The following is a 21,788-nucleotide window of genomic DNA, read 5'->3' on the forward strand; positions in this document are numbered from 1 at the left end:
ACACTTGATTTTGTTCCAGAAGTCTCTTAAACTATCCTCATGTTTTTAATTCTTTTTTTCTGGTTAGCTTAAATGATTACACTACTCTGTATTCCAGATTCCTGATCCATTCCTTCATATCATCTAATCAGCTGTTGATTCTTTCTAGTTTGTTTTTTTTTTTTTCAGTTATTGTTTTCTTCAGCTCCATTTAATTCTTCTTTACATTTGCTAACTGCTGAAATTCTCATTTTCACTGTGTTCATCCATCCTTCCTTGAGCTCAATGAGCATCTTTACAATCATCAACTTGAACTCTTTATTCAGTAGATTTCTTACCTCTAAATTTTAGTTCTCTTTCTGAGCTTTTGTCTTATTTCTTTATTTGGAAAGCATTCCTCTGTCTATCATTTTGTCTACTCCTTTGTGTTTATTTCTTTGTGTCAGGTAGGTTGATTACATTTCCTGATCTAGGAGAAGAGACCTTATATAGAAGATATCCAATTAGATTCAAGAGCACAATCCCCTGTGGTCATCAGAGCTATATGCTCTAGGAGTACTTTCTGTGCGGGCTCTGTTCACCCTTCTGTTGTGGCAGGGCTGACTGCTATGGGCATACTGGTTGCTGGGACTGGCCTGCAGCCCCGCTAGCTGGAAAGCCCTGCTTCATGTGGTGGCTGAAGACCCACTGGATGGCACATAGGCTTTCCATGTCATTGGCTACATGGCCTCGGGGTGGGGAGTGCAGAGTTGCTGTCGACCACTGGTGGGTGGCCTGTCTGCATGGACATAGGGTTGGGGTGCTCAAGGCTGGTGCTGGCCTGCTCCCACCCTCACAATTCTTGGGGCTTCAACTTCCAGTTAGAATTGCTCTTACTTTTTTTTCAATTATTTTTGCTTTCCCCTACAAGCCATCTCTATCAATCAGGACTGAACTTAGCTGCATTAATAGGAACCTAGCCCCAAGGGATTAAACAAATTAGTTTATTTTTCCCCCATAACAAGGGATCCAGGGTAGGTAGACCAGAGCTATCGCTTGAGAACCAAGCTCCTTCCTGTTCTATGATCCTCACTGTAAGACTTTTGCCACCCTAGTTATGAAATAGCTATTCATCTCTGTGAGATGGGTGGAAGGAAATGCAAAGTCAATATGAAAAATACAGATGTCAGCTGTGTCCCCTCTTAAAAATATCCTGAGAAATTTCTGCTTATATCTTAATGGTCCAAACTAAGTTACATATCCATCCCTGGATACAAGGGAGCTTTGAGAAGGTAAAGTATTTTATGCAGAACTTTGCCTCCTAAATTAGAATTAGGTCCCTATTAACAAGGAGAAAAAAGGGGATGGATACAAGTTGGACACCTAGCAGTATCTATACTACCATCTATCTTAGAAGCACCCTGGCTGGCAGTGTCAAGGGTCTTCTGACTACATTGTCCTGTTCCAATTCACCATTCTTGTTAGTCTCATTATCCTATCTCACTTCTTAATGTTTTGACCATGCTCAGAACGTTATCTTGGATTCCAGATCTAATGCTGGATCTGGACCTATTATTGCCACTATTTTCTTCTCTGCCTGTTGATATCCTCCATATTTGTCAAGGCTCTACTCAAATGTTTCTACTCAGTGATGCCTTCTTACTTCTCCTGATGAGAATTAATCAACATTTTAGTGTACTAATGGGTTAGACCGTATTAGTATATAATTAGTTGTAGATGGACCACTTTCCCTCATTGGAAGGCAAAATCTTGAAGATAAAGGCTGTGCCTTATATTTTATTGCAGCTCAATGTCTGGCAAAATAGTAACTCCTCAATAAGTATATTTTATACTAATGTGAAAAAAAGATGTCCTTTTCATCAGAGGGGGCTGGAATGTAAAAGTAGGGAGTTAAGAGATACCTGGAGTAATGGGTAAGTTTGGCCTTGGAGTACAAAATGAAGCATGGCAAAGGCTAACAGAGTTTTGCCAAGAGAAAGCACTGGTCAGAGCAAACCCCCTCCAAGTGACAACTTTACACATGGACATCACCAAATGGTCAATGCTGAAGTCAGACTGATTATATTCTTTGCAGCCGATGATGGAGAAGCTCTATGCAGTCTGCAAAAACAAGATAGGGAGCTGACTGTGGCTCAGATCATGAACTCATTAATGCAAAATTCAGACTTATATTGAAGAAAGTAGGGAAAACCACTAGGCCATTCAGGTACGCCCTAAATCAAATCCTTTATGATTATACAGTGGAAGTGACAAATAGATTCAAGGGATTAGATCTGATAGAAAGATTGCCTGAAGAACTATGGACAGAGGTACATAACATTATACAGGAGGAAGTGGTCAAAACCATTGCCAAGAAAAAAAAAATGCAAAATGGCAGAATGGTTGCTGATGAGACCTTAAAATAGCTGAGAACAGAAGAAAAGCAAAAGGCAAAGGAAAAAAAGAAAGATATACTCATCTTAATGCACAGTTCCAAAGACTAGCAAGGAGAGATAAGAAAGCCTTCTTCAGTGATCAATGCAAAGAAATAGAGGAAAAGAATAGAATGGGAAAGACTAGAGATCTCTTCAAGAAAATGAGAGATACCAAGGGGACATTTCACACAAAGATAGGCACAATAAAGGACAGAAACAGTATGGAACTAATAGAAACAGAAGGTATTAAGAAGAGGCAAGTATACACAAAAGAACTATACAAAAATAATCTTAATGATCTGGATAACATGGTGTGATCAGTCACCTAGAGCTAGACATCCTGGAGTGTGAAGTCAAATGGGCCTTAGGAAGCAGCACTATGAACAAAGCTAGTGGAGGTGATGGAATTCCAGTTGAGCTATTTCAAATCCTGAAAGATGATGCTGTGAAAGTACTGCACTCAATATGCCAGCCAGTTTGAAAACTCAGCAGTGGCCACAGGACTGGAAAAGGTCAGTTTTCATTCCAATCCCAAAGAAAGGCAATGCCAAAGAATGCTCAAACTACCGCACAATTGCACTCATTTCACATGTTAGCAAAGTCATGCCCCAAATCCTCCAAGCTAGGCTTCAACAGTACATGAACTGTGAAATTCCAAATGTTCAAGCTGGATTTAGAAAAGGCAGAGGAACCAGAGATCAAATTGCCAACATTCACTGGATCATCGAAAAAGTGAGAGAGTTCCAGAAAAACATCTACTTCTGTGTTATTGACTATGCCAAAGCCTTTGACAGTATGGATCACAATAAACTGTGGAAAATTCTTCAAGAGATGGGAATACCAGACCACCTGACCTGCCTCCTGTGAAATGTGTATGCAGGTCAAGAAGCAACAATTAGAACTGAACATGGAACAATGGACTGGTTCAAAATTGGGAAAGGAGTATGTCAAGGCTATGTATTGTCACCCTGCCTATTTAACTTACATGCAGAATACATTATGCAAAATGCCAGGCTGGATGAAGCACAAGCTGGAATCAAGATGGCCAGGAAAAATAGCAATAACCTCAGATATGCAGATAATACCATCCATATGGCAGAAAGTGAAGAGTAACTAAAGAGCCTCTTTGTGAAGGTAAAAGAGGAAAGTGAAAAAGCTGGCTTAAAACTCAGCATTCAAAAAAACTCAGGGCATCCAGTGCCATTACTTCGTGGCAAATAGATAAGGAAACAATGGAAACAGTGACAGACTTTATTTTCTTGGGCTGCAAAATCACTGCAGAAGGTGACTGTGGCCATGAAATTTAAAGATTCTGGCTCCTTGGGAAAACTATGACAAACCTCGATGGTGTATTAAAAAGCAGAGACATTATTTTGCCAAAAAAAAGGTCCATATAAAGTTATGGTTTTTTCCAGTAGTCATGCATGGATGTGAGAGTTGGACCATAAAGCAGGCTGAACATTGAAGAATTGATGCTTTCAAATTGTGGTGCTGAAGAAGATTCTTGAGAGTCTCTTGGATTGCAAAGAGATCAAAGCAGTTAATCCTAAAGGAAATCAACCCTTAATATTCATTGGAAGGACCGATGCTGAAGCTGAAGCTCCAATATTTTGGCCACCTGATACAAAGGGCTGGCTCATTAGAAAAGACGCTGATGCTTGGAAAGATTGAAGGCAGGAGAAGGGGACAACAGAGGATGAGATGGTTGGATGGCATCACCGACTCAATGCACGTAATTTTGAGCAAGCTCTGGGAGATGGGGAGGGACAGGGAAGTCTGGCATGCTGCAGTCCATATCGCAAAGACTCAGACATGACTGATCGACTGAACAACAACTACAACATACTAATGTGATTTTTTTCTTGATTTTTTCAAGCATTTTCTGTGCTTCTTTTTCTAAATTACTATCTGGCTTCTGTGTTGAGATTCTCACTCTGCATCTACATTATAAATACTTGCTATAACACAGATGCAAAGCATGAAATTCGAAGGGAACTCTCTGTCTCAGCTATTTTCCATCTTATTCATCCACTCCCTGATGCTGGGAGGTTTTCTTTAGAGATCTTTCCTGGTGGTTGATGTGAATGTTGAAGACAACCCTCAAATGTTTCTTCCTTCTAGCCCTTCTATTCTGAAGGATAGATATATTGGGCTGGCCAAAAACTCATTTCAGGTTTTTTAGTAAGATTATATATATATGTGTGTGTGTGTGTGTCTTACAATATTATAATATCATTACATTGGATTATGACCCTGACACTGCAAATGAAATATACAGCTGGCCCCACAAGGCCAATTTTGTGCATACAACTAACAGCAACTTGGTAATTTTCAATTCATTTGTGGGTTTTTCCTTGCAGAAAAACAAAACAGTTCAGAAACTGTTCCTTCTGAACAGTAGGGTTATTTTTAAAGCAGGTGTTCTTATAAATAAATTCTATTGCGCTTGCTTTCTATTGTTGCTTTCTGTTTTAACAAAACACACTGTGAGTATGTTGGCATACTGCAATAAAATTCAAGTTCTTCCTAAGGTTTTCTTTTTCAGAAAATATTTCCATACTAAATTCTTGGCAAAGGACTGTATAAGACCTGGACTAATTTGGGGGAGAGCCTTGTGAAGCAACTTGTGAACTGGCAGAAGTGACTTTGAATCTTTTATAGCATCATCTTTTACTGACTTTTTTAGAGGTTACATAGAATTGTTTCATTTTCATGATACCTCAGGTGCATAACACCTTGCATTGCTTTCCTAGTTGGAGCAATGACTGACCTGGAAGGGAAGTTCATGTGGTCACTTATCACCAATCAAGACTGGCTGAGGAAATGCTGCTCTAAGGCAATGTTTAAGATGTCCTTCATGCCTTGCCTCTCATAGACCCAGAGAAAATTATATATCATGTTGTGATTTCTCCTATAAGCATAGGAATGACTCCTTGCTTCTAAGAAACCCAGAGTCAAAAACAGACACCTGTAATGGAAGTTATATCCCAGGGCAAATCACAGAAGATTTCTGAGATAGCTCTTCACTCTCTCTTTTTCTTCCTAACTCAATCTCCTTTCCCTTATATCTCATCCTCCAATAAACTGGGGAATAAGATATTGAAAATATCAGAGACCTAAATAAAGAAATTACTTCTAAAGACTGGTTCACTAAAATAAAGTTATCTCCAGGAACCCTAGCGCAAATCTTTCTGCCCTGGTTCAGGGTAGGTTTCTTTCTGTGTATTCCCAAAGCTCTCTACATGCAGTACTGGCTGCTAGGACAGCACTGGAGAAGGCAGTGGCACCCCACGCCAGTACTCTTGCCTGGAAAGTCCCATGGATGGAGGAGCCTGGTGGGCTGCAGTCCATGGGGTCACACAGAGTCAGACACGACTGAGTGACTTCACTTTCACTTTTCACTTGCATGCATTGGAGAAGGAAATGGCAACCCACTCCAGTGTTCTTGCCTGGAGAATCCCAGGGACAGTGGAGCCAGGTGGGCTGCTGTCCATGGGGTCACACAGAGTTGGACATGACTGAAGCGGCTCGGCAGCAGCAGCAGCAGACAGCATTTACCACAATACACTATTCCAAGTTTCTCTCAACCTGAGTTCTGAGTGCTCAAGACCAGGATCTTGTGTCTTAATAAACCTTAGCATTCTCAGTGCTCAGGTCACTAAAAAGAACACAATAGGAGCTTAATAAATGTTTACTAAATGAATGAAGATGCTTTTGAACTGTGGTGTTGGAGAAGAGTCTTGAGAGTCCCTTGGACTGCAAGGAGATCCAACCAGTCCATCCTAAAAGAAATCAGTCCTGAATACTTATTGTAAGGATTGATGCTGAAACTACAATACTTTGGCCACCTGATGGGAAGAACTGACTCTCTGGAAAAGACCCTGATGTTGGAAAAGATTGAAGGCAGGAGGAGAAAGGGACAACGGAGGATGAAGTGGTTGGATGGCATCACCGACTCAATGGACATGAGTTTGAGTAAACTCCGGGAGTTGGTGAAAGACAGGGAGGCCTGGTATGCTGCAGTCCATGGGGTCGCAAAGAGTCGGACATGACTGAACGACAGAGCTGAAATGAATGAAGAGTAAAATTCCTAAATTATAGCATATATATATATATATATATATATATATATATACACACTCGCACACACAAACACATACACATATATGGTACATATTTAACTTTGATTAGATTGACATCTTTGACAACCAAAAGCTAGTAAAATTCTGCATCTGTTGAAGAACAGCATATGTGAAACCACTGTATCCAGACAGAGACCTAAAACGTTAATATGATGTTTTTAAATATATCTCACAAGCTTCAAAACAGAGATCTAAAATGTAAGTGGGTGGCAGAAGTAGGGAAACCAACTGCCACAAAGCTAATTTTCAAGAGAGCAAAATGTATGTGAAATCATATTCCAAGTAGTAGAGCAAGAGCAATCTGTAATACGCCTACTCCTTCCAATGAAAATGTACCCTTCACATATCTAAGACTTAACTCTAACTTTAATAAGCACACATATCACATTCAAGCACTGTCATAAGCTGAATGATACCTCCCTGTATTCAAATATATCCACAGTTCCTGAAAGTCAAAAGAACTTTTAAAAGATAGATATTTTTAAAGTTGGACAAAATAAACATAAAGATTCTTACAAACAGTAAAAAAACACAACTGATTTTTTAATTTTTGCATTATAAAACAATGCCATTTTTACTTTTCACTTTTTTTGTAGAGTACAAATGGAGACATTTAACACATTTTGCCATTTTTTTTCCTCACATGATTAAAGAAGCTTCAGCTCTTTTGACATTTAAATTATATTTTATGCTGCTTATGTAATGATGTGTCATTCTTTGCATTTAATTTGTAGTTGTAAAAGTTGCATTGAATCTTTTGTTTCCTGGCTCTCTATTTTTAAATCTGAGAAGCTTTGCTGACCTTTTCCCAGTTTCTGGCCCTCTCCGAGGGAATTTCGTCAATTAGCTGGCCTTTCTGGGCTTACCAGATTGGCTCTGCAGAGTGTGAGCACCAGCCAGGACAAATTGCATGTTAACCAATTGCTCTCCACCCTTCACATCACTTTTTATCTGGGTAAGAAGAGTTTCCATGGGGTCGCAAAGACTGAGACATGACTTAGTGACTCAACAACAAACAAGAACAGTTTAAAAGGAGCATCAGGAACATCATCAAGAGGAAAAGAAGCACCCCTTCTCAAAGCATTTTCTATTTCATTTGTTCCATATATGTATCTGTATAACTGTTATTTTTCCTAGGCAGAGGCTATGTTTTATTTGCTTTGAATCTGCTTCAGTCACTAGCATTGAGTCTTATGTCAAATGTAGGCAGATCATTGCTGTCAACAGTATCACGTCAACTACCATTTATTAATATACTAAGTGTCTCATACAGGTCAAGAGTAGTCCTATACCTAGTATACACACAATGGAATGCCTGATGAAAACTTATTTTTCCCAATAATGTGTCCACCTCTTTTCTAACGAGAGCTGGAAGGCAGTAAGTATCTGGCCCTGGAGCAGATATGTATTCTTACAGAAAGAATCACTTCAGTGGCTGTTCTGAGTAAGAAGCCCTATTGTTTCATGAGGGAGGGTGTAGAAGGAAGAAGGACCTTCAAAGATGCCTATATCCAAATGCTCCAGAATTTGTGAATATGTTATGTCAAAAGGCAAATGATACAAAATAATTAGATATGTTAGATAAAATATAATTAAGATATAATAAATATAATTAAAGTTATGGACTTTAAACTAGGAAGATGATCTTGTATTATCCTGGTGAGCCCAATCTAATCAAGGTGAGTCCTTAAAAACAGAGAGTGCTCTTCTACTGGAGGCAGGAGAGAGATAAAGCAGAAGGCAAAGTCTGGGGGATTTAAAGTGTGAGAAGGATGAGGTTTTGCTGGTTTGAGAATGGAGGGGAGAGTGCAACAAGTCCACTAAGGGATTAAGAGAGGCTCCTGGCTGACTTTCGGGCTTCCCTGGTGGCTCAGACAGTAAAGCGTCTGCCTGCAATGCAGGAGACCCAGGTTCGATCTCTGGGTTGGGAAGATCCCCTGGAGAAGGAAATGGCAGCCCACTCCAGTATTCTTGCCTGGAAAATCCCATGGACGGCAGAGCCTGGTAGGCTACTGTCCATGGGGTCGCAAAGAGTCGGACACGACTGAGTGATTTCGGCACAAATAAACAAGGACCACAGCTACAAGAAACTGATTCTGCTAAGAATCTGCATGAACTTCAGCCCCAGACCCACCCTCCCCAAAAGGAAAACAGTCATGCTGATACACTGATTCTAACTTGGGAGTCTAAGCAGTAGAGCCAGTTCAACCAAACTGCACTCGGAATTCTGATATACAAAACTCTGAAATAATAAGTGCTGCTCTAAGTCACTCAATTTGTGATAATTCATTACATCAGCAATAAAAACATAATGCAGAGGTTGTGCCCAGACCCACTGGATCCTGATACAAACTGTCCCTCCCAACTCACCTTTGATATGTGGATAAATTAATGAGAAATCCAGTAAATTTTTAGCAGTGGTTAAAGAGCTTCCTTGGAAGAAAAAAGGATAAAGACACTCACCTGCTTGCTTTTTGAAGATTTTTATTTTATATAGGAGTGCAGCTGATTACTGCAGAAAAAATGAAGAAATAACTTCAGAAAGAATGAAGAGACGGAGCCAAAGCAAAAAGAACACCTAGTGTGGATGTGACTGGTGATGGAAGTAAAGTCTGATGCTGTAAAGGGCAATATTGCATAGGAACCTGGAATTTCAGGTGCATGAATCAAGGCAAATTGGAAGTGGTCAAACAGGAGACGGGCAAGAGTGAACATGGACATTTTCGGAATGACAAGGACATTTTATGACATTTAGGAACTAAAATGTACCAGAATGGGTGAATTTAACTCAGATGACCATTATATCCACTACTGTGGGCAAGAATCCCTTAGAAGAAATGGAGTAGCCATAATAGTCAACATAAGAGTCCAAAATGCAGTACTTGGGATGCAATCTCAAAAACGACAGAATGATCTCTGTTCGTTAACAAGGCAAAACATTCAATATCACAGTAATCCAAGTCTATGCCCAAACCAGTAATGCTGAAGTGGCTGAATTTGAATGGTTCTATGAAGACCTACAAGACCTTCTAGAACTAACACCCCCAAAATATTTCCTTTTCATTATAGGGGAGTAGAATGCAAAAGTAGGAAGTCAAGAAATAGCTGGAGTAATAGGCAAATTTGGCCTTGGAGTACAGAATGAAGCAGGGCAAAGGCTAATAGAGTTTTGCCAAGAGAATGCACTGGTCATAGTAAACAACCTCTTCCAACCACACATGAGAAGACTCTACACATGGACATCACGAGATGGTCAATACATAAATCAGATTATATTCTTTGTAGTCAAAGATGGAGAAGCTCTATCTATATAGTCAGCAAAAACAAGACTAGGAGCTGACTGTGGCTCAGATCATGAGCCCCTTATTGCTAAATTAGACTTAAATTGAAGAAACTAGGGAAAACTACTAGACCACTCAGGTTTGACCTAAATCAAATCCCTTATAGTTAAGGAAGTAGAAGTGACAAATAGATTACAGGGATTAGATCTGATAGAGTACCTGAAGAACTATGGACGCTGGTTTGTGACATTGTACAGGAGGCAGTGGTCAAGAACATCCCCAAGAAAAATAAATGCAAAAAGGCAAAATGGCTGTCTAAAGAAGCCACAAATAGCTGTGAAAAGAAAAGAAGCAAAAGGCAAAGGAGAAAAAGGAAAGATATACCCATTTGAATGCAGAGTTCCAAAGAATAGCAAGGAGAGATAAGAAAGCCTTCCTCAGTAATCAATGCAAAGAAATAGAGGAAAAGAATAGAATGGGAAAGACTAGAGATCTCTTCAAGAAAATGAGAGATACCAAGGAATATTTCATGCAAAGATGGGCACAATAAAGGACAGAAACAGTATGGACCTAATGGAAGCAGAAGATATTAAGAAGAGGTGGCAAGAATACACAGAAGAACTATCCAAAAAAGATCTTCATGACCCAGATAATCACAATAGTGTGATCACTCACCAGCAGAAGCTGGAATCAAGATCCTAGGAGAAATGTCAATAACCTCAGCTATGCAGATGACACCACACTAACGGCAGAAAGTGAAGAAGAACTAAAGAGCCTCTTGATGAAAGTGAAAGAGGAGAGTGAAGAAGTTGGCGTAAAGCTCAACATTCAGAAAACTAAGATCATGGCATCTGGTCCCATCACTTCATGGCAAATAGATGGGGACATAATGGAAACAGTGAGAGACTTTATTTTGGGGGGCTGCAAAATCACTACAGATGGTGACTGCAGCCATGAAATTAAAAGATGCTTGCTCCTTGGAAGAAAACCTATGACCAACCTAGACAGTATATTAAAATGCAGAGACATTATTTTAACAAAAAAGGTCCATCTAGTCAAAGGTATAGTTTGTAGTCATGTAAGGATGTGATAGTTGAACTATAAAGAAAGTTGAGCACTGAAGAATTGATGCTTTTGAGCTGTGGTGTTGGAGAAGACTCTTGAGAGTCCTTTGGACTGCAAGGAGACCCAACCAGTCCATCTTAAAGGAAATCGGTCCTGGATATTCATTGGAAGGACTGATGCTAAAGCTGGAACTCCAATACTTTGGCCACCTGATACGAAGAATCGATTCAATGGAAAAAACCCTGATTCTGGGAAAAATTGAAGGCAGGAGCAGAAGGGGATGATAGAGGATGAGATACTTGGATGGCATCACCAACACAATGGACATGAGTTTGAGTAAGCTCCAGGAGTTGGTGATGGACAGGGAAGCCTGGCTTGCTGCAGTCCATGGGGTTGCAAAGAGGTTGACATGACTAAGAGACTGAACTGAACTGATGATAGTTGATTAACAATTCTGTGTTCATTTCAGGTGTACAGCAGAGTGATTCAGTTATACATAAACATGTATGTATTCTTTTTCAAATTCTTTTCCCATTTAGGTTCTTAGAGAATATTAAGCAGAGCTCCCTGTGCTATACAGTAGGTCCTTGTTGTTTATCCATTTTAAATTTAGTAGTGTGTATATGTCAATCCCAAACTCCCAATTTATCCCTCCCCTCCAAACTTTCCCCTGTGGAATCATAAGTTTGTTTTGTAAGTCTGTGATTCTGTTTCTGTTTTATAAATAACTTGCTTTTTTTTTTTCAAGTTATTATAACATATTACTATGCACTGAGAAGATTCTAACTTAGGTTTGTTAGCAGTAAAATAAAGTAAAGGTCCTAAGAGGGAATTTACCTAAGAAAATTAAGTCTGGTCTGGTAATTTGGATTTAGTATCAGAGTCTAAGGGTTTATATACATGCAAATAAATGACAAGTCTGCTTGAGGTACCTGATGATTTGTCTTTAATCAATTAAATTCAACAGATACTTGCTAGTGCTGAGTATTAGTAAAAGTGCCAATATTGTTAGTGCTATAGCTGTCCTTGATCTCTTTCTTTCCTACACCCCATGAGGTGATCAAAATGCACACAAAGAAGTAATCAGGTTTAACTGTTTACCAGCAGTTATCTTCTTTCTTCCCTGTATCTTCTAATCACCCCTCACTAATGCCTGTTTTCCCTCAGCCCATGAGCCTGCTTAAATCTCTCATTCCAAAATCATTAATCTCACATTCCCACTAACATCTAAGATCTCTCCTCTTTCATCTAAACTTCTCAAAAGGCTTTACCCCTTCCCCTTCTTTTACTGTATTTGCTTGATTTGGTAATGACTGATCTCCTAATTGCTAAATCTAACATTTTCTTATTCTGCTGCTACTGCTAAGTCACTTCAGTCGTGTCCGACCCTGTGCGACCCCATAGACAGCAGCCCACCAGGCTCCCCTGTCCCTGGGATTCTCCAGGCAAGAACACTGGAGTGGGTTGCCATTTCCTTCTCCAATGAATGAAAGTGAAAAGTGAAAGTGAAGTCGCTCGGTCATGTCCAACTCTTAGCGACCCCATGGACTGCAGCCCACCAGGCTCCTCCATCCATGGGATTTTCCAGGCAAGAGTACTGGAGTGGGGTGCCATTGCCTTCTCCGTTTCTTATTCTAGTTCTTATCTATTCACATGTATCTGATATGCTGAGTATGCCCTCCTTCTTGAAATGCAGTCTACAATTTCTGTGACTCCTTCCTCTCCTGGTTCTCTTACCTTGATGACTATTGTTTCTGTCTCTCTCCTTCTCTGCTTCAGCTGTCTTTCTGAATGATGGTTTCCACTAGCAATCTGTCACTATTCACTTGTCTTTTCACATGAGCATTTTCCTAGGGGAGGTGGGGGTCTAAACATTTCAGTCATAACTTCTAATGAAACAATTCACACACCTCTGAAACAGGATCTGAAAGTGGGATTCGATCTACTTGGGTTTTGATTGAGGCCCCAAGACAACAGATGTCAATTAGTACCATGTTCTAAAGTGAAGTTCTATAGTACCTGAGCAAAACTGAAAGTGGAAAGCACATCTCAGGTTAGAGTTGTACTAATGTATCTTCACAAACTGAAAGTTCAGGGGTAAGGATGGGGAGGAGAGATAAGTAATCAAAGGAGACAAACTGCTGGTGTGTGTAGTCAGCATAGTTCAGTACACAACTCTCCAATGCATCCATGGAAGTGCTCAAAACGGAAAGAATCACCTTGAAACATCCAGAACAACCATAGCAACCCGATACCAGATTATGCCAAATAGATGGGGAAACAGTGGAAACAGTAAGAGACTTTATTTTGGGGGGCTCCAAAATCACTGCAGATGGTGATTGCAACCATGATATTAAAAGACACTTACTCCTTGGAAGGAAAGTTATGACCAACCTAGATGGCATATTCAAAAGCAGAGACATTACTTTGCCAACAAAGGTCTGTCTAGTCAAGGCTATGGTTTTTCCAGTGGTCATGTATGGATGTGAGAGTTGGACTATAAAGAAAGCTGAGTGCCGAAGAATTGATGCTTTTGAACTGTGGTGTGGAGTAGACTCTTGAGAGTCCCTTGGACTGCAAGGAGATCCAACCAGTCCATCCTAAAGGAGATCAGTCCTGGGTGTTCATTGGAAGGTCTGATGTTAAAGCTGAAATTCCAATACTTTGGCCACCTGATGCGAAGAGCTGACTCATTTGAAAAGACCCTGATGCTGGGAAAGATTGAGGGCAGGAGGAGAAGGGGTCGACAGAGGATGAGATGGTTGGATGGCATCACTGACTCACTGGACATGAGTTTGTGTGGGCTCTGGGAGTTGGTGTTGGACAGGGAGGCCTGGCGCGCTGCAGTTCATGGGGTAGCAAAGAGTCGGACATGACTGAGCAACTGAACTGAACTAAACTGAACCAGATTATACTGGTGCTAGTCAAGAGAGACTTTCTAATCCTTAGTTTTCTCCTTCCTTCCATCTATTGTCTGCTCACAATACAGTAAGGCAGGAGCTTTGACTTTAAATGCAGATTTGAAATTTCAACTATGACATGAGATCAGATATGTTCATTACTAAATGAGACTACTTGGGTAACTAAAAGTGACCAAAAGAGCTCAATGAATACTATCTTTTAAGTTGCATTGGCCCAGACTCTTCTCTGGGCTTCATGTTCATAATTCTAACATTCAACCACACATTTTCGCCTGGATGCCTTAAGTAATACATGTTCAAACTAAACTCTTCCTTGACTAAACTTATTTTTACCTCTATTTTTCTCAGATGGGATCAACCTTGATTTCCATATTTGATTTCCTTATTTATGTCAATATCCCCAACAGCCAAATCAATTTCTAAGCATTGCTCTATTCTTAAAACTCTATTCTCAATGCCATTGTGCTAGCTCAAGTCTTCTTTATCCCTGTTTTCACTGGACTACTGGACTAACTTCTTTGACTATGGTCTTGATATGTTCATCTCCAGCTGACTCAATGAAGCCCTGCATTGTGGTTATCTATTTAAAATCAAAATCTGATGATATTGATGACCCTTTGGTGATTTCTCATCACCTGAAAAATTCTCTTATCAGAGTATTCTGGCTCTTAACTACTTCTCCATTTTCATCTCTAGTTACATTTTGCTTCAAATTGTATGCTTAGCCATACTGATATGTCTGGATCCTCTGCTCCTACCAACACACATCAATGCCAGGGCATTTGCTGCTTTACTGTCCTGTTCTGTTACTGATACAGTGGGATGTTGTTCTCACCAATCCTCCTCATACCATCAAACTCTTCATCCTCTAAGACGCAATTTCAGTATCAATTCCTTCAGAAAGCCCATTCTAGCATTATTTTTCCTTATACAGACTATGTAGTTACCTCTTTTATACATGATGTGACATGGTTCTGTATCTGCAGATGCTGCGTCATGCTGTATCTTTCTATTTATCATTCTACTTTATCATATTATATTTCTAGAGGGAACTTATTGTATTTTTCTGTATAGCTACAAGCAAAGTGTTTGGCATGTGGTACACATGTAACAAACACTTTTGAAAAAAAGGAAGAAATTGTATAAAATTTTTTACCTCCTTTCACCATACTATTTCATTTGACTCTCAGAACAAAATTTGTTGTTGTTGCTCAGTCACTAAGTCATGTTCAACTCTTTGTGACCCCATGGACTATAGCATACTAGGCTCCTCTGTCCTTCATTATCTCCTGGAGTTTGTTTAAATTCATGCCCACTGAGTCAGTGATACTATCTAACTATCTCATCCTCTGCTGCTCCCATCTCCTTTTGCCTTCAATCTTTCCCAGGATCAGGGTCTTTTCCAATGAGTTGGCTCTTTACATCAGGTAGCCAAAGTATTGGAGCTTCAGCTTACAGAATATAATTATGAAGTAGATATTTAAATTCCTATTTTACGAACCTTAGATAGCACAGGGAACCTGCTAATGACAACCAAGGGCATTAAGTGTAGCAAGAGACATGTATCTGTGTATTTTAGGGCTAGGATCCATGTCTAGCCCACTCTACCACAAAGGCATCTTTGAGTGCTGAACCTAAATACATATGTGAAATAAGGCATGAAGTCTCTGATACTGTTAACAGGCTCTTTCTCCAGCTCTGAAATACCAAAAAGAAAAGAATCAAATTATAATAAAAATAAAAGAAACTAGGGTTGTTTGAGTGTGAAGAGATGAGGTAAAGGATCATTGGACCATTTCTATACCACTTGTATCTTAGCGCATCCTATTATTAAATAAAGAAGTTTTTAAATTACCACATAATGACTTCAGTTCAGTTCAGTCGCTCAGTCATGTCCGACTCTTTGCGACCCCATGGACTGCAGCACGCCAGGCCTCCCTGTCCATCACCAACTCCTGGATCCCACCCAAACCCATGTGCATTGAGTCGGTGATGCCATCCAACCATCTCATTCTCTGTCGTCCCTTTCTCCTCCTGCCCTCAGTCTTTCCCAGCATCAGGACACTGAATTATCCAAAGTGACTCCACAGTGCCAACTCTGTAACTCTCCACTGGAGATACAATTGTTTCTCAGGCTGAATCAGAGTATGTTTTCTGTAGGAAGCCAGCATGATTCTGGCACAACAAAAAAGCTGTTCTTTTGGTTTTAACATATTCATCAGGATCTCTATCTCATCTTAGAAAAGATTTCTATTCTTTCATGGCAGTCTTTTTTTTCCAGTTTTGTCTATATGATATTTGAGACAACAACCTACGCTTTTCCCTCCCTGCCTTTTCCCTGTTCTCTAAATTCATTGAATTAAGAGGTAGGCTCTGAGCTCACTGTCTCAAGGGAGAAATAAGGAAAGGCAGAATGCTTTTAGGACAGTAGATAATGGGAACACAGAGAGGGGCTCAACCCCAGCTACCACCTCTCCTCACCACCCGAGGCCAGATTCCTGAGAGGACAGAAGTCCTGAGCTCTGTTCTTCAGTAGTATCACCAGGAAGGTGGCAAGACCCCAGGAGGTAGATGGCTTCCTGGGGTTTCTATGCACACAGGATCAGAGGAAAACTTGCTTAAGATTCCTGGGCCACATGCATGGCAAGGAAGCAACAAAAGAATGCCAGACCTAAACAAACCATGAGGACAGGGACAATAGGCTTCTTTACATGGTCAAGCCAATCTGCAGGGTCCAGTGGCCAAAGACAAGGTTGCTCTATAGTCAACTGGAGAAGGAAATGGCAACCCACTCCAGAATTCTTGCCTGGAAAATTCCACAGAGGAGCCTGGCAGGCTACAGTCCATGGGGTCACAAAGAGTCAGACACGACTAAAGCAACTTAGCACACATGCACATGAATAATTCTATCGCTTTGTTCCACAGAAGAAATTAATACAACATTGTAAATCAACTATACTTCAATAAAATAAAATTTTTAAAAATCACCAAACTGCAATATTAGAAGGCTCACTGGCACACCTTGCCTTTGATGCATACCCTCTAAGCAAAGAACCCTGATTGTATTAACTCCTGCATCCAATTGCCACTCAGAGGAGTAGATTTTCCAAACATAATATTTTCATGCTGCTGCTGCTGCTTCTGAGTTGTATCTGAATTACCCTAATCCTGAAAAGCCTGTTAAAAAAGTTGGACAACTTAGGTCTTCCCTGGTGCTTTGTTCTTGAATCATTTCTAAAGCAAAGAAGAGGAATATTAAATGCAAATGCACACACAGCGTACATCACTCGTGTCAGCCCAGGCTGCTATCTAGGGTTGCGTGACCTGGAGACAACAAAAACATTCAGCTGGAGGTATAGGATTTCAAGGCAACGAGAAAAACAGAAACATTCCAGTCTCATAGACTCAGCAGCCTTTCACTTCCAACTCTCTTTGAAGCCAAAAGGCCAATAAAACAATTGTTTTTCTCTTTAATAAAGGTCAGAGTTTATGTCTAGGCCTTTCTAGAACAACAAAAAGACGAGAGAAAAGCCAGCATAGTTACATCAGTATTCATTCAGTGCTATGCTCTGCATTCGTCTCTGTTACAAATATGAAACATCTACCCTGTGTCAGGCACCGCACATGAGTCATTTCATTCTTTCACATATGGGGAAACTGGGACTCAGAGGATAACTTCTGGTATGGAAGAATTGGAGCTGGAATTTGAAATAGGTGGGGTCTCATCTCCCCACTCACTGTACTCATTGCTTCCTCACCATCCCTTCTTTCACCTGTGGCACTAACTAATGCTTTAGGGACTATTGAAAGAGCCCACATTTTTCAGGGCCACTCCAAGGTGGAACAATCTCATAAAGATACAAATAAGGTCATACTCCATTGTTTAAAATACGCTACTGAATTATCACACTTAGATTAAAATTGAAACTCTCTTTCATGATCCACTAGTAACCTGGCCCTCATCTAATCCTGGAGCTTTCTCTACATTCTCCACATCTCTTGCTCTGCTCCAGTCATCCTGCCCTTCTTTCAAAGTTCCCTTTATTCCCTCATAGTGTTCTGCACGGGTCTTTTGCCTGAAGGTCCTTTTCACAGATACTGAAGTGGCTGACCCTTAACCATTGAGATGTCAGCTCACAGATTAACCATAGGTTACACATTTGTTTATTTACTTATTGGCTGCCTGTGTGTCCCTGGTATAAGGCAAGGTGTTGGCCGTCTATGTACCCCTCGTATAATGTAAGGTGTTGGCCGTCTATGTACCCCTCGTATAATGTAAGGTGTTGGCTGTCTGTGTACCCCTGGAATAAGGTAAGACCTTGGCTGCCTGTGTGCCCCTGGTATAAGGTAAGGTGTTGGCTGTCTAGGTACCCCTGGAATAAGGTAACATGATATGACAAGGACCATGCCCCCCATTCACTATTCAGAACAGTGTGTGGCACACAGCAGGCACTCAATAAATATTTCTTAACTGAATTAATTTGTTATTATTATCAGAAAAATTCAAAATGTTAAATCATCATCATCCTTTCCTTGGGTATTAATAAATATTTGGGATTCACAAAATACTAGAGGTTAACAGTGGCATAAAGTTTGATTTTGCATTTTCATAGGCATTTTTTTATTGTTATATTAAACCGTCTGAGCCACCAGGAAAATCCATTAAACAGTATAATTATTGTTTAATATAAATGCTGATTTTTTTCTCATATCCATACCTATTCTAAATTCAGAATCTGTTTTCTATATTACTAACAGCTTCTTTTTTAAAAAAACATGATTTCCCATAAATATTTTATGTTGTTTACAGCTCCTCATTTTGACTATTCAATTTTTGGTGTCATATTGAAAACAATAAAGTTAAATGCATATCTACGAAGTGGAATTGACTTATTAACAAGGTTCCCGTAGAACAAAGGAAGTAAATGCTTGCCTCCAGTTGGCAATATTTTCACCAAGTTTTATCTGTCCACTAGCTCCTGTCCTCAGAGAAGGCAATGGCAACCCACTCCAGTACTTTTGCCTGGAAAATCCCATGGACGGAGGAGCCTGGTAGGCTGCGGTAGTAGCCTGTGGTAGCCTGGTAGTCCACAGGGTCGCTAGAGTCGGACACGACTGAGTGACTTGACTTTCACTTTTCACTTTCATGCATTGGAGAAGGAAATGGCAACCCATTCCAGTGTTCTTGTCTGGAGAATCCCAGGGACAGGGGAGCCTGGTGGGCTGCCGTCTATGGGGTCGCACAGAGTCGGACATGACTGAAAAGACTTAGCAGCAGCAGCTCCTGTCCTCTTCCTGCTAATGGTGACATTTCAACATATCTCTCTGCCCTCAGAATTAGTGCTGCACAACCCTTTAGACCAATTCAGAAAGCATCATACTGCCAGTCTGGGACTGAGAAATTAAACAAACCTCAGTTCAGTTCCATCACTCAGTCGTGTCCGACTCTTTGCAACCCCATGGACTGCAGCTCGTCAGACTTCCCTTTCCATCACCAACACCTAGAGCTTACTCAGACTCATGTCCATCGAGTTGGTGATGCCATCAACCATCTCATCCTGTGTTTCCCCTTTCTCCTCCTGCCTTCAATCTTTCTCAGCATCAGGATCTTCTCTAATGATCAGTTCTTTGCATCAGGTGGCCAAAGTATTGGAGCTTCAGCATCAGCATCAGTCCTTCCAATGAATATTCAGGAATGATTTCCTTTAGGATTGACTGATTTAATCAATCTCCTTGTAGTTCAAAGGATTCTCAAGAGTCTTCTCCAACACCACAGTTCAAAAGTATCAATTCTTCGGCACTCAGCTTTCTTTATGGTCCAACTCTCACATCCATACATGACTACTGGAAAAACCATAGCTTTGACTATATGGACCTTTGATTAAACAGACCCAAAGGGGGATTATTTCTAATAGATTTTGAGTTTTTATGATTTGTGTGCACGAGATTTGTGGGCCGATGCTTTTGAGAACATCACACAATAAGGGGTGGAGAAAAAGAACTGGGCAGAGTAGATGAACTGTGATGCTACAACAGAGGCCTCAGCTGAGCCAATTGATGCCTTGGAGCTGAGATGCCCTTTCAGTGATGTTGAGACTAGGTATTGGATCTTGATAATCCATATCAATCAGTCACTGGATACAGGCTGCCATAGGAGGAAGTGTGACCTGGACAAGGGCCTGTCTTTGGTTGATAGCAACTCCTGACAGGGAGTCAGGCAAGAAGCTTCAACTGCTAATGCTTGGGGTCAGCTGGGGGAATGAGTGCTTTGGCCCTTAAAGATGTCTAGATGGTGCCCCACAGCATTAACTATGTGGAGTTAGTCATATTTCTTTGCCAGAATTCATGTGATACCAAATGAAATCTTGTGTGTTGAAAGCATCTTTAGCCTAGTCCCAGACACTTAAATTGGAGAAGGAAATGGCAATCCCCTCCAGTGTTCTTGCCTGGAGAATCCCAGGGATGGGGGAGCCTGGTGGGCTGCCATCTATGGGGTCGCACAGAGTCGGACACGACTGAAGCAACTTAGCATCAGACACTTACATGACAATAAAAATTTGCCATTTGAATGAACAAAGAAAAATGAATAATAAATGTTTTACTGATGCCACATTTTGTTATATTTGCTATTTCCCATGTGCTATTCGGAGAAGGCAATGGCACCCCACTCCAGTACTCTTGCCTGGAGAATTCCATGGACGGAGGAGCCTGGTAGGCTGCAGTCCATGGGGTCGCAAAGAGTCAGACACGACTGAGCGACTTCCCTTTCACTTTTCACTTTCATGCATTGGAGAAGGAAACGGCAACCCACTCCAGTGTTTTTTCCTGGAGAATCCCAGGGACGGGGGAGCCTGGTGGGCTTCCGTCTATGGGGTTGCACAGAGTCGGACATGACTGAAGCAACTTAGGAGCAGCAGCAGCATGTGCTATTGTCTATGACCTATGTCTCTCTTCCATAAAATATGTGACTACAAAGACAACTTTTCAGAGAGGCTTTGTTGCATCTACCATGAAGGATCTGTCCGCATTTTACAAACTGATTCATTTTCCCATTTGATTGACCAGCTGCATTTCTAAGTTATAGAAAGGACTGGACTAAGTAGATCAAGTTACACAGCATGTTGAACCTTTGAAAACAGAATTTGGGGGATTTTTAGCATCATGGTGAGGCTGACTGAAGTCTAATCATTTATAGAATTTTTCAAAAATCACTTCTATTTTTTAGGTTCTCAGGCTAGCCTCACAGGGCAATATTTTCTAATTATTTCATTTCAGCAGGCCCATATATGAGATTTGCCATAGAAGCAAATGTTATTCATCTGAATCAAGAGAAAGTCATGTTATGCAGTTATTTCTTTTACAAAGTAAGAATTTACTCTCCTCTTCATGGAATAGATCCCATATTTTAAAGAAATTCCAATAATTAATATATTTTTAAACATATTAATTAATAATTGTATGAGATAAATACTTATTCCCACATTTACAGAGAGGTTTAAGTGACTTGCTGAGAATTTGTAAGGAACAGGGCTATAGCTTCTAATTTTGACCATTATGCCAGGTCCACCCTGAATAATATCTCAGTGATTTTATTGTCTCCTTCAAAAACTTGCCTTCTTACTGTATAATTAGTTACTTCTTTCATTCCATTATGAAACATTTTTGTGATACTCATTCTACATCAAGTCCACACTGCAAGATGAATAACAGTGTCACTAAATGCAGGTACTCATATGGGTAAGACAAACGACCGCCACCAGAGATGTGTCAGAACAAAGCCTTGGACCTTTGTGAGCTGAATTTGCTTCCTTCAGAGTTTTACTTGTTGTTCAACCATTAGAGTATATGAAGTCAAGCTACTTACATGGTTTTCAAATTTCTTAAGAAAAAGCAGTCACTTTTAACCTCGACTAATAATTGATAAAGAGTGAAGTTCTTCTTCAGCCCTCAGTGTGAGAAATATCCTTTGAAGAGGCTGTTTCTTCT

At 40.3% G+C, this 21,788-nt stretch overlaps 1 protein-coding gene and 1 long non-coding RNA gene across 2 annotated transcripts in view; both read right to left on the bottom strand.

The window, feature by feature from the left end:
- The window catches only part of LOC129655312 (uncharacterized), a 59,125-nt gene extending 39,566 nt beyond the window's left edge, over window positions 1–19,559 (bottom strand). Inside the window, exon 1 of the long non-coding RNA XR_008715880.1 lies at window positions 19,315–19,559. This is a non-coding gene — a long non-coding RNA (uncharacterized LOC129655312). The remainder of the gene's footprint in view (window positions 1–19,314) is intronic.
- PDE4B (phosphodiesterase 4B) overlaps window positions 1–21,788 on the bottom strand; it is a 650,415-nt gene that overhangs the window by 255,421 nt on the left and 373,206 nt on the right. The window lies entirely within an intron of this gene.

This window comes from Bubalus kerabau, chromosome 6 (assembly GCF_029407905.1).
Source record: "Bubalus kerabau isolate K-KA32 ecotype Philippines breed swamp buffalo chromosome 6, PCC_UOA_SB_1v2, whole genome shotgun sequence".
Classification (NCBI taxonomy): Eukaryota; Metazoa; Chordata; class Mammalia; order Artiodactyla; family Bovidae; genus Bubalus; species Bubalus kerabau.